The following is a 12,962-nucleotide window of genomic DNA, read 5'->3' as shown; positions in this document are numbered from 1 at the left end:
GGGAAGGCCCTTGACGCAAGGTGCCCCCATGGGTTATTCTCTGCAGCATAAGTAAGTGCTCCATATGCCGAGATAAGCCACTGGGACCCCCACGTGTCAGAGCTTGGGAGCGGGGGTGGCCCTTGACGAACGGGGCCCCTCCGTGGGTGGCGCGGGGAAGGCCCTTGACGCAAGGTGCCCCCATGGGTTATTCTCTGCAGCATAAGTAAGTGCTCCATATGCCGAGATAACCCATTGGGACCCCCAAGTGTCAGAGCTTGGGAGCGGGGGTGGCCCTTGACGAACGGGGCCCCTCCGTGGGTGGCGCGGGGAAGGCTTTTGACGCAAGGTGCCCCCATGGGTTATTCTCTGCAGCATAAGTAAGTGCTCCATATGCCGAGATAACCCATTGGGACCCCCAAGTGTCAGAGCTTGGGAGCGGGGGTGGCCCTTGACGAACGGGGCCCCTCCGTGGGTGGCGCGGGGAAGGCCCTTGACGCAAGGTGCCCCCATGGGTTATTCTCTGCAGCATAAGTAAGTGCTCCATATGCCGAGATAACCCATTGGGACCCCCAAGTGTCAGAGCTTGGGAGCGGGGGTGGCCCTTGACGAACGGGGCCCCTCCGTGGGTGGCGCGGGGAGCAGGGGTGGCCCCTGACGCACGGTGCCCCCATGGGTTGTTCTCTGCAGCACAGAGTATTTGAGGAGAGCCATCAGATTCAGTAAATCTGACCCCTGTTCCTTCCTCTCTCGCAGTGTAATGGTTGGAATCCTAACAAGATGTTCAACTTCAATGAGGACAACTACGGGGTGAAGACGACGTGCGACAGCAGCCTGTCCTCATACACGTGAGTGATGATCTTTGTGCCCGGTGTCTTTCGTCACCCTCGGTGAAGCTGCTTTGTTCCTTCATTATGTGGTTGGTTTTTTTTTAACCCCTTCATGACCCTTGACGGATCTATCCGTCATGGAGCGTGTGAGGATAGTCCCCGCCCCCCTGCCGTGGGCAGGTCGCGGCGATCCGCGCAGATATCAGCTGTTTTCAACAGCTGACATGTGTGCCTGCATGTTCCGAGTGGAATCGCATTCCACCCGGAACATTTAACCCCTTACGTCTCGCTGCCAAAGTCTGGCAGCGAGATTTATATGCGTGCGGCCATTGCTTTTACTTACTGCTGACCCCACCGGAAGTCATGTGCGTGATCACGTGACTTTCGGTGGTTGCCATGGTAGCACAGGGTCATGTGATGACACCAGTAGCTAACATGAGTCACTTCCTCTCAGTGCCGGCATAATGCTAGCACGGAGAGTAAAGCAGCGTATCTGCAGTTCTCAGCTCTGTAGCTGAGAGCTACAGATAGGGCAGAGCGATCGGATTGCTGATCGCTATAGCCCCCTAGGGGGACTAGTAAAATAATAAAAAAAAGTTTTCAAAAAGAAATAAAAAACCAAAAAACCTAAAAGTTCAAATCCACCCCCCTTTCGCCCCATTAGGGTTAAAAAAATAAAAAATATACACATATTTGGTATTGCCGCGTTCAGAAATGCCCGATCTATCAAAATATAAAATCAATAATTTGATCAGTAAACGGCGTAGCGGCAAAAAAATCCAAACGCCAAAATTACGTTTTTTGTTTGCCGCACGTTTTGCGCAGAATGCAATAACAGGCGATCAAAACGTAGCATCTGCGCAAAGATTGTACCATTAGAAACGTCAGCTCGAGACGCAAAAAATAAGCTGTCACTGAGCCATAGATTCAGAAAAATGAGAACGCTACAGGTTTCGGAAAATGGCGCAAAACGTGCGTCACTTTTATTGGACAAACTTGAGATTTTTTTTTAACCCCTTAGATACAAGTAAACCTATACATGTTTGGTGTCTACAAACTCGCACCGACCTCAGGCATCACAATAACACATCAGTTTTACCATATAGTGAATACGGTGAATAAAACCTCCCAAAAACTATTGTGCGATCACACTTTTTTTGCGTTTTTTCCACACTTGGAATTTTTTTGCTATTTTTCCAGTACACTATATGGTAAAACTTATGGTTTCATTTAAAAGTACAACTCGTCCCTCAAAAAACAAGCCCTCGTATGGCAAGATTGACAGAAAAATAAAAATGTTACGGCTCTCGGAAGAAGGGGAGCAAAAAACAAAACCGCAAAAATGTAAAATGCCCGGGAGCTGAAGGGGTTAAACATTAGTTTTTTATTAGAATATTGAATGTCTTCTGCTTCAGTTCAGTAGTTTCCAGAAATTGACTTTCTTCCCTTTGTTGTCCGTTGCAGATAAGTTCACGGATTCACCCATCGCCATGAACTCCAAGGTGAACGGGGACCACAATGACAAGGTGCTGATGCGCTGGGACGGAGGAGAAAGCAGCAGCGTCGACTATGACCTGGACTCTGATATGGTAAGTGCTCCATAAGCCGAAACAACCCATCGGGACCCCCGAGTGTCAGAGCTTGGGAGCGGGGGTGGCCCTTGACGAACGGGGCCCCTCCGTGGGTGGCGCGGGGAGCGGGGGTGGCCCTTGACGAACGGGGCCCCTCCGTGGGTGGCGCGGGGAAGGCCCTTGACACAAGGGGCCCCCATGGGTTATTCTCTGCAGCATAAGTAAGTGTTCCATATGCCGAGATAACCCATTGGAACCCCCAAGTGTCAGAGCTTGGGAGCGGGGGTGGCCCTTGACGAACGGGGCCCCTCCGTGGGTGGCGCGGGGAAGGCCCTTGACGCAAGGTGCCCCCATGGGTTATTCTCTGCAGAATAAGTAAGTGCTCCATATGCCGAGATAACCCATTGGGACCCCCAAGTGTCAGAGCTTGGGAGCGGGGGTGGCCCTTGACGAACGGGGCCCCTCCGTGGGTGGCGCGGGGAGCGGGGGTGGCCCTTGATGAACGGGGCCCCTCCGTGGGTGGCGCGGGGAAGGCCCTTGACGCAAGGTGCCCCCATGGGTTATTCTCTGCAGCATAAGTAAGTGCTCCATATGCCGAGATAACCCATTGGGACCCCCAAGTGTCAGAGCTTGGGAGCGGGGGTGGCCCTTGACGAACGGGGCCCCTCCGTGGGTGGCGCGGGGAAGGCCCTTGACGCAAGGTGCCCCCATGGGTTATTCTCTGCAGCATAAGTAAGTGCTCCATATGCCGAGATAACCCATTGGGACCCCCAAGTGTCAGAGCTTGGGAGCGGGGGTGGCCCTTGACGAACGGGGCCCCTCCGTGGGTGGCGCGGGGAAGGCCCTTGACGCAAGGTGCCCCCATGGGTTATTCTCTGCAGCATAAGTAAGTGCTCCATATGCCGAGATAAGCCATTGGGACCCCCACGTGTCAGAGCTTGGGAGCGGGGGTGGCCCTTGACGAACGGGGCCCCTCCGTGGGTGGCGCGGGGAAGGCCCTTGACGCAAGGTGCCCCCATGGGTTATTCTCTGCAGCATAAGTAAGTGCTCCATATGCCGAGATAACCCATTGGGACCCCCAAGTGTCAGAGCTTGGGAGCGGGGGTGGCCCTTGACGAACGGGGCCCCTCCGTGGGTGGCGCGGGGAAGGCTTTTGACGCAAGGTGCCCCCATGGGTTATTCTCTGCAGCATAAGTAAGTGCTCCATATGCCGAGATAACCCATTGGGACCCCCAAGTGTCAGAGCTTGGGAGCGGGGGTGGCCCTTGACGAACGGGGCCCCTCCGTGGGTGGCGCGGGGAAGGCCCTTGACGCAAGGTGCCCCCATGGGTTATTCTCTGCAGCATAAGTAAGTGCTCCATATGCCGAGATAACCCATTGGGACCCCCAAGTGTCAGAGCTTGGGAGCGGGGGTGGCCCTTGACGAACGGGGCCCCTCCGTGGGTGGCGCGGGGAGCAGGGGTGGCCCCTGACGCACGGTGCCCCCATGGGTTGTTCTCTGCAGCACAGAGTATTTGAGGAGAGCCATCAGATTCAGTAAATCTGACCCCTGTTCCTTCCTCTCTCGCAGTGTAATGGTTGGAATCCTAACAAGATGTTCAACTTCAATGAGGACAACTACGGGGTGAAGACGACGTGCGACAGCAGCCTGTCCTCATACACGTGAGTGATGATCTTTGTGCCCGGTGTCTTTCGTCACCCTCGGTGAAGCTGCTTTGTTCCTTCATTATGTGGTTGGTTTTTTTTTAACCCCTTCATGACCCTTGACGGATCTATCCGTCATGGAGCGTGTGAGGATAGTCCCCGCCCCCCTGCCGTGGGCAGGTCGCGGCGATCCGCGCAGATATCAGCTGTTTTCAACAGCTGACATGTGTGCCTGCATGTTCCGAGTGGAATCGCATTCCACCCGGAACATTTAACCCCTTACGTCTCGCTGCCAAAGTCTGGCAGCGAGATTTATATGCGTGCGGCCATTGCTTTTACTTACTGCTGACCCCACCGGAAGTCATGTGCGTGATCACGTGACTTTCGGTGGTTGCCATGGTAGCACAGGGTCATGTGATGACACCAGTAGCTAACATGAGTCACTTCCTCTCAGTGCCGGCATAATGCCAGCACGGAGAGTAAAGCAGCGTATCTGCAGTTCTCAGCTCTGTAGCTGAGAGCTACAGATAGGGCAGAGCGATCGGATTGCTGATCGCTATAGCCCCCTAGGGGGACTAGTAAAATAATAAAAAAAAGTTTTCAAAAAGAAATAAAAAACCAAAAAACCTAAAAGTTCAAATCCACCCCCCTTTCGCCCCATTAGGGTTAAAAAAATAAAAAATATACACATATTTGGTATTGCCGCGTTCAGAAATGCCCGATCTATCAAAATATAAAATCAATAATCTGATCAGTAAACGGCGTAGCGGCAAAAAAAATCCAAACGCCAAAATTACGTTTTTTGTTTGCCGCACGTTTTGCGCAGAATGCAATAACAGGCGATCAAAACGTAGCATCTGCGCAAAGATTGTACCATTAGAAACGTCAGCTCGAGACGCAAAAAATAAGCTGTCACTGAGCCATAGATTCAGAAAAATGAGAACGCTACAGGTTTCGGAAAATGGCGCAAAACGTGCGTCACTTTTATTGGACAAACTTGAGATTTTTTTTTAACCCCTTAGATACAAGTAAACCTATACATGTTTGGTGTCTACAAACTCGCACCGACCTCAGGCATCACAATAACACATCAGTTTTCCCATATAGTGAATACGGTGAATAAAACCTCCCAAAAACTATTGTGCGATCACACTTTTTTTGCGTTTTTTCCACACTTGGAATTTTTTTGCTATTTTTCCAGTACACTATATGGTAAAACTTATGGTTTCATTTAAAAGTACAACTCGTCCCTCAAAAAACAAGCCCTCGTATGGCAAGATTGACAGAAAAATAAAAATGTTACGGCTCTCGGAAGAAGGGGAGCAAAAAACAAAACCGCAAAAATGTAAAATGCCCGGGAGCTGAAGGGGTTAAACATTAGTTTTTTATTAGAATATTGAATGTCTTCTGCTTCAGTTCAGTAGTTTCCAGAAATTGACTTTCTTCCCTTTGTTGTCCGTTGCAGATAAGTTCACGGATTCACCCATCGCCATGAACTCCAAGGTGAACGGGGACCACAATGACAAGGTGCTGATGCGCTGGGACGGAGGAGAAAGCAGCAGCGTCGACTATGACCTGGACTCTGATATGGTAAGTGCTCCATAAGCCGAAACAACCCATCGGGACCCCCGAGTGTCAGAGCTTGGGAGCGGGGGTGGCCCTTGACGAACGGGGCCCCTCCGTGGGTGGCGCGGGGAGCGGGGGTGGCCCTTGACGAACGGGGCCCCTCCGTGGGTGGCGCGGGGAAGGCCCTTGACACAAGGGGCCCCCATGGGTTATTCTCTGCAGCATAAGTAAGTGTTCCATATGCCGAGATAACCCATTGGAACCCCCAAGTGTCAGAGCTTGGGAGCGGGGGTGGCCCTTGACGAACGGGGCCCCTCCGTGGGTGGCGCGGGGAAGGCCCTTGACGCAAGGTGCCCCCATGGGTTATTCTCTGCAGAATAAGTAAGTGCTCCATATGCCGAGATAACCCATTGGGACCCCCAAGTGTCAGAGCTTGGGAGCGGGGGTGGCCCTTGACGAACGGGGCCCCTCCGTGGGTGGCGCGGGGAGCGGGGGTGGCCCTTGACGAACGGGGCCCCTCCGTGGGTGGCGCGGGGAAGGCCCTTGACGCAAGGTGCCCCCATGGGTTATTCTCTGCAGCATAAGTAAGTGCTCCATATGCCGAGATAACCCATTGGGACCCCCAAGTGTCAGAGCTTGGGAGCGGGGGTGGCCCTTGACGAACGGGGCCCCTCCGTGGGTGGCGCGGGGAAGGCCCTTGACGCAAGGTGCCCCCATGGGTTATTCTCTGCAGCATAAGTAAGTGCTCCATATGCCGAGATAACCCATTGGGACCCCCAAGTGTCAGAGCTTGGGAGCGGGGGTGGCCCTTGACGAACGGGGCCCCTCCGTGGGTGGCGCGGGGAAGGCCCTTGACGCAAGGTGCCCCCATGGGTTATTCTCTGCAGCATAAGTAAGTGCTCCATATGCCGAGATAAGCCATTGGGACCCCCACGTGTCAGAGCTTGGGAGCGGGGGTGGCCCTTGACGAACGGGGCCCCTCCGTGGGTGGCGCGGGGAAGGCCCTTGACGCAAGGTGCCCCCATGGGTTATTCTCTGCAGCATAAGTAAGTGCTCTATATGCCGAGATAACCCATTGGGACCCCCAAGTGTCAGAGCTTGGGAGCGGGGGTGGCCCTTGACGAACGGGGCCCCTCCGTGGGTGGCGCGGGGAAGGCCCTTGACGCAAGGTGCCCCCATGGGTTATTCTCTGCAGCATAAGTAAGTGCTCCATATGCCGAGATAACCCATTGGGACCCCCAAGTGTCAGAGCTTGGGAGCGGGGGTGGCCCTTGTCGAACGGGGCCCCTCCGTGGGTGGCGCGGGGAAGGCTCTTGACGCAAGGTGCCCCCATGGGTTATTCTCTGCAGCATAAGTAAGTGCTCCATATGCCGAGATAACCCATTGGGACCCCCAAGTGTCAGAGCTTGGGAGCGGGGGTGGCCCTTGACGAACGGGGCCCCTCCGTGGGTGGCGCGGGGAAGGCCCTTGACGCAAGGTGCCCCCATGGGTTATTCTCTGCAGCATAAGTAAGTGCTCCATATGCCGAGATAACCCATTGGGACCCCCAAGTGTCAGAGCTTGGGAGCGGGGGTGGCCCTTGACGAACGGGGCCCCTCCGTGGGTGGCGCGGGGAGCAGGGGTGGCCCCTGACGCACGGGGCCCCCATGGGTTGTTCTCTGCAGCACAGAGTATTTGAGGAGAGCCATCAGATTCAGTAAATCTGACCCCTGTTCCTTCCTCTCTCGCAGTGTAATGGTTGGAATCCTAACAAGATGTTCAACTTCAATGAGGACAACTACGGGGTGAAGACGACGTGCGACAGCAGCCTGTCCTCATACACGTGAGTAATGATCCTTGTGCCCGGTGTCTTTCGTCACCCTCGGTGAAGCTGCTTTGTTCCTTCATTATGTGGTTGTTTTTTTTTTTAACCCCTTCATGACCCTTGACGGATCTATCCGTCATGGAGCGTGTGAGGATAGTCCCCGCCCCCCTGCCGTGGGCAGGTCGCGGCGATCCGCGCACATATCAGCTGTTTTCAACAGCTGACATGTGTGCCTGCATGTTCCGTGTGGAATCGCATTCCACCCGGAACATTTAACCCCTTACGTCTCGCTGCCAAAGTTTGGCAGCGAGATTTATATGCGTGCGGCCATTGCTTTTACTTACTGCCGACCCCACCGGAAGTCACGTGCGTGATCACGTGACTTTCGGTGGTTGCCATGGTAGCACAGGGTCATGTGATGACACCAGTAGCTAACATGAGTCACTTCCTCTCAGTGCCGGCATAATGCCAGCACGGAGAGTAAAGCAGCGTATCTGCAGTTCTCAGCTCTGTAGCTGAGAGCTAGAGATAGGGAAGAGCGATCGGATTGCTGATCGCTATAGCCCCCTAGGGGGACTAGTAAAATAATAAAAAAAAGTTTTCAAAAAGAAATAAAAAACCAAAAAACCTAAAAGTTCAAATCACCCCCCTTTCGCCCCATTAGGGTTAAAAAAATAAAAGATATACACATATTTGGTATTGCCGCGTTCAGAAATGCCCGATCTATCAAAATATAAAATCAATTAATCTGATCAGTAAACGGCGTAGCGGCAAAAAAAATCCAAACGCCAAAATTACGTTTTTCTTCGGCGCTCCATTGGGAGACCCAGACGATTGGGTGTATAGCTACTGCCTCCGGAGGCCACACAAAGCATTACACTAAAAAGTGTAAGGCCCCTCCCCTTCTTGCTATACACCCCCCGTGGGATCACGGGATGCTCAGTTTTCAAGCTTTGTGCGAAGGAGGTCAGACATCCACGCATAGCTCCACTGTTTAGTCAACAGTAGCTGCTGACTATATCGGATGGAAGAAAAGAGGGCCCATATAGGGCCCCCAGCATGCTCCCTTCTCACCCCACTTGCGGTTTGTTAAGGTTGAGGTACCCATTGCGGGTACGGAGGCTGGAGCCCACATGCTGCTTTCCTTCCCCATCCCCCTGAGGGGCTCTGTGGAAGTGGGATCTTACCGGCCCCCAAACCCTGAGGCCGGGCTCCATCCACAGACCCAGAGACCCTGCTGGAGGAGCTGAGTACCGTCAGGGACAAGGCCCTGCAACATTCAGGTACTCTGTGTCCCCGCACAGACAGGCCACGCACACTCCAGACTTGCTGGGTGTGCTAGTGCGCCGGGGGCAGTAGCGCTGCGCGCTCGGGTTAGAGTCACTGCAGCTTAGCTGAGTGATTTTATGTGTTGGGAACTACCGCGCCGGCCGCTCCGGGAGCGGCGGCGCGGTTGGGACTTGTAGTGCGCCGGGGACTCGCGCTGACCGCGCTTTTACGGCGGCAGCGCTCATAAATCTAGTCCCCGGCTTTTGCGGCCTAGCTCCGCTTCGTTCCCGCCCCCACCCTGTCAATCAGGGAAAGGGAGAGACGCTGTTCTATAGTCAGCGCCGAGGGCTGGAGTCTTATTTACATACTCCAGCCCTCTCACTGGGCACAGTGGGGACGCAAGTTTCCCGCTCTTGGTCTCAACACGCCCAGGGCCCGCCCCTCTCCACAGGACGCCGGCAGCCATTCCTGCATGCAGTCTGGCTGGAGAACGGACACAGGCTCTGGGGGACTCAGACAAGGGGCTCTGGCGACCACACACCCGCGTTTATGCGGGCGGTAAGCTGCACATAAGTGCTGGCCCCACTAGTGCCACAGTGTTATTTGGTGCACTTTTTCCCTGTACCATATATATTTATATTGCACTGTACAGTCGCTTCTTGGCTTATACCCTATTTCTTCAGCGCTCTATTGGGAGACCCAGACGATTGGGGTATAGCTACTGCCCTCTGGAGGCCACACAAAGCACTACATTAAAAGTGCAAGGCCCCTCCCCCTCTGGCTATACCCCCCCCGTGGTATCACGGGTTCTCCAGTTTTAGCTTTGTGTGCGAAGGAGGTCAGACATTCCATGCATAGCTCCACAGATTTTAGTCAGCAGTAGCTGCTGACTATTTCGGATGGAAGAAAAGAGGACACATATAGTGTCCCCAGCATGCTCCCTTCTCACCCCTGGATGGTGTTGTAAGGTTGAGGTACCTATTGCTGGTACAGGGCTGGAGCCTGACATGCTGTTTTCCTTCCACATCCCCTGGTAGGGCTCTGTGGAAGTGGGATCCTGCCGGCCTCTCAGCTCTGACGCCGGGCTCCATCCACAGACCCATTAGAACCTGATGGAGACGGAGCAGGAGTACGATCAGGGACAGGCCCTGCATCATACAGGTACTCTGTGTCCCCGGCAGGCACAGACACACTCCGGGCTGGCTGGGTGTTGTAGTGCGCCGGGGACCGCAACGTGGAGTTGGTGTCCCTACAGATTACTGGGGGACTTTTTGTGTATGGGAACGCAGCGCCGACCCCCTCTGGACCGGGCGGCGCTGCTGTGACTTGTGGTGCGCCGGGGATCCGCCGTCCGCGCTTTTACGGCGGCGGCGGTTATAAATTTAGTCCCCGGCTTTTTGGGCCTAGGACGCCGGCAGCTCCGATTCGTTCCCGCCCCCACCCTGTCAATCAGGGTAGGGGAGAGACGCTGTTCGCTAGCAGCGACGAGGGCTGGAGCCTGATTTACATGCTCCAGCCCTCTCACTTGGCACAGAGGGAAGCAGGCTTCCCGCTCTTGGCCAGGAACGCCCAGGGCCCGCCCCCCTTCCTCTCTCGAGATGCCGGCAGCCATTACATGCATGCCTGGCTGGAGGAAGGACGCAAGGCTCTGGGAGACCTGGACTAGGGGCTATCTGGCGACCACACACCCGCTTTTTTAAGCGGGCGGTAAGCGATTTTTCTGTGCTGGTCCCTCTAGTGCCTCACTGTGTATCGGTGTACTGTGTACAGATATATAGATATTGTATTTCTTGCACTGTGAGGTCGCTTCTGGCTGCATATCCCAGATCGCTCTGTGGAAGCAGCAACATGTCATCCTCAAAACGCAAGGCGGCCAAGGCAAAAAGGGCTGTGTATACTGCGTGTGCTGCATGTGGGGCTAATCTACCAGCAGGCTCCGATGACCCCCATTGTGTGCAATGCTCCGACCCGGTGCTGCTTCGCCAGCCGGAGTCAGGAGAGGTAGTGACCCAGGCTGAGACGCTTGTAGGTTCTGCCCCGGTGACAGGGACAGACTTTGCAGTGTTTGCAGACAATATGTCTGTGTCTATGGCAAAAATCCTTGAAACCTTGCAATCTATGCATGGGGCTCAGTCTTTGGGCACGGCGAGGCCTCTGTCCTCAGGTCCCCCTTACTTGGAATGTATCCAGCCCACAGGGGGGTCCCCGGCTTCACAGGCCGAGGTTTATGACTCAGATGATAGCCCCAGCCACCCTAAGCGAGCTCGCTGGGAAAGACCCTCGACGTCTTCACACTGCTCAGGGTCTCAGCGCAATCAGTCTCCCTGTGATGTGTCTGATGAGAGTGATCAGGAATCCACTCCTGGAACCCCTCTCAACCTGGATACCCCTGATGTTGATGCCATGGTAAACGACCTTATCTCAGCCATCAATAGGCTGTTGGATATTTCTCCCCCAGCCCCTTCAGCAGAAGAGGCGGCTGCGGAGCAGGAGAAGTTTCGTTTCCTTTATCCCAAGCGTAAATTGAGTGCTTTGTTAGATCACTCTGACTTCAGAGAATCAATCCAGAAGCACGACGCTCACCCAGAAAGGCGTTTCTCTAAACGATCTAAAGATACGCGTTTTCCTTTCCCCCCTGAGGTGGTCAAGCGCTGGACACAGTGTCCAAAGGTAGACCCCCCGATTTCCAAACTTGCAGCTAGATCCATAGTTGCAGTGGAGGATGGCGCTTCACTTAAAGATGCCAATGACAGACAGATGGACCTTTGGTTAAAATCTGTCTATGAAGCCATCGGCGCGTCGTTTGCTCCGGCATTCGCAGCCGTATGGGCACTCCAGGCTATTTCAGCTGGCTTAGCAAAAGTGGATGCTATCATGCATCCAGCAGTGCCGCAAGTGGCGCACCTTACCACGCAGATGTCGGCGTTTGCGTCTTACGCTATCAATGCGGTCCTAGAATCTACCAGTCGCACCTCAATGGCGTCCGCCAATTCGGTAGTTTTGCGCAGAGCCTTGTGGTTAAAGGACTGGAAAGCAGATGCTGGTTCCAAAAAATGTTTAACCAGTTTGCCTTTGTCTAGAGATAGACTGTTTGGCGAGCCATTGGCTGACATCATTAAGCAGTCCAAGGGTAAAGACTCCTCTTTACCACAACCCAGAACAACCAAACCTCAGCAGAAAAAGTGGCAGCAGAGGTTTCAGTCCTTTCGAGGTTCGGGCAAGACACCATTTACCTCGTCCAAAGGGACTCAGAGGACGCAAAGAAACTCAGATTCGTGGCGGACTCACACACGCCCCAAGAAAGCAAATGGAGGTACCGCTTCCAAAGCGGCTACCTCATGACTTCCAGCCCCCTCCCTCCGCATCGCCGGTCGGGGGCAGGCTCTCCCGCTTTTCCGGCATTTGGATGTCACAGGTCAAAGACCGGTGGGTGACGGACATTTTGTCTCGCGGGTACAGAATCGAGTTCAATTCTCGTCCTCCAGCTCGGTTCTTCAGAACCTCCCCACATCCAGACCGAGCAGATGCTCTGCTGCAGGCGGTGGATTCCCTAAAAGCGGAAGGAGTGGTGATCCCAGTCCCTCCTCAGGAACAAGGGCAAGGGTTTTACTCCAACCTCTTTGTGGTTCCAAAAAAGGACGGCTCGTTCCGTCCTGTTCTGGACCTAAAACGGCTCAACAAACATGTGCACGCCAGGAGGTTCCGGATGGAAACCCTCCGCTCTGTCATTGCCTCAATGTCCAGAGGAGACTTCCTTGCCTCAATAGACATCAAAGATGCTTATCTCCACGTGCCAATTGCTACAGAACATCAACGTTTTCTACGTTTTGTGATAGGAGACGACCATTTTCAGTTCGTAGCTCTTCCATTTGGTCTGGCGACAGCCCCACGGGTCTTCACCAAGGTCATGGCGGCGGTGGTAGCAGTCTTGCACTCTCAGGGACACTCGGTGATCCCTTACCTAGACGATTTATTGGTCAAAGCTCCCTCTCAGGAGGCATGTCAGCACAGCCTGAATGCTACGCTGGAGACTCTACAGTCTTTCGGATGGATCATCAACTTTCCAAAGTCGATCCTATCACCGACTCAGTCACTAACGTATCTTGGCATGGAGTTTCATACTCTAGCAGCGATAGTGAAGCTGCCGCTGAACAAGCAGCGGTCTCTACAGACAGGGGTGCAATCTCTCCTGCAGGGCCAGTTGCATCCCTTGCGGCGCCTCATGCATTTCCTAGGGAAGATGGTGGCAGCCATGGAAGCAGTTCCCTTTGCGCAGTTTCATCTGCGCCCACTTCAATG

The sequence above is a fragment of the Anomaloglossus baeobatrachus genome, chromosome 1 (genome assembly GCF_048569485.1).
Source record: "Anomaloglossus baeobatrachus isolate aAnoBae1 chromosome 1, aAnoBae1.hap1, whole genome shotgun sequence".
NCBI lineage: Eukaryota > Metazoa > Chordata > Amphibia > Anura > Aromobatidae > Anomaloglossus > Anomaloglossus baeobatrachus.
Note: the sequence above shows the minus strand (reverse complement) of the source record.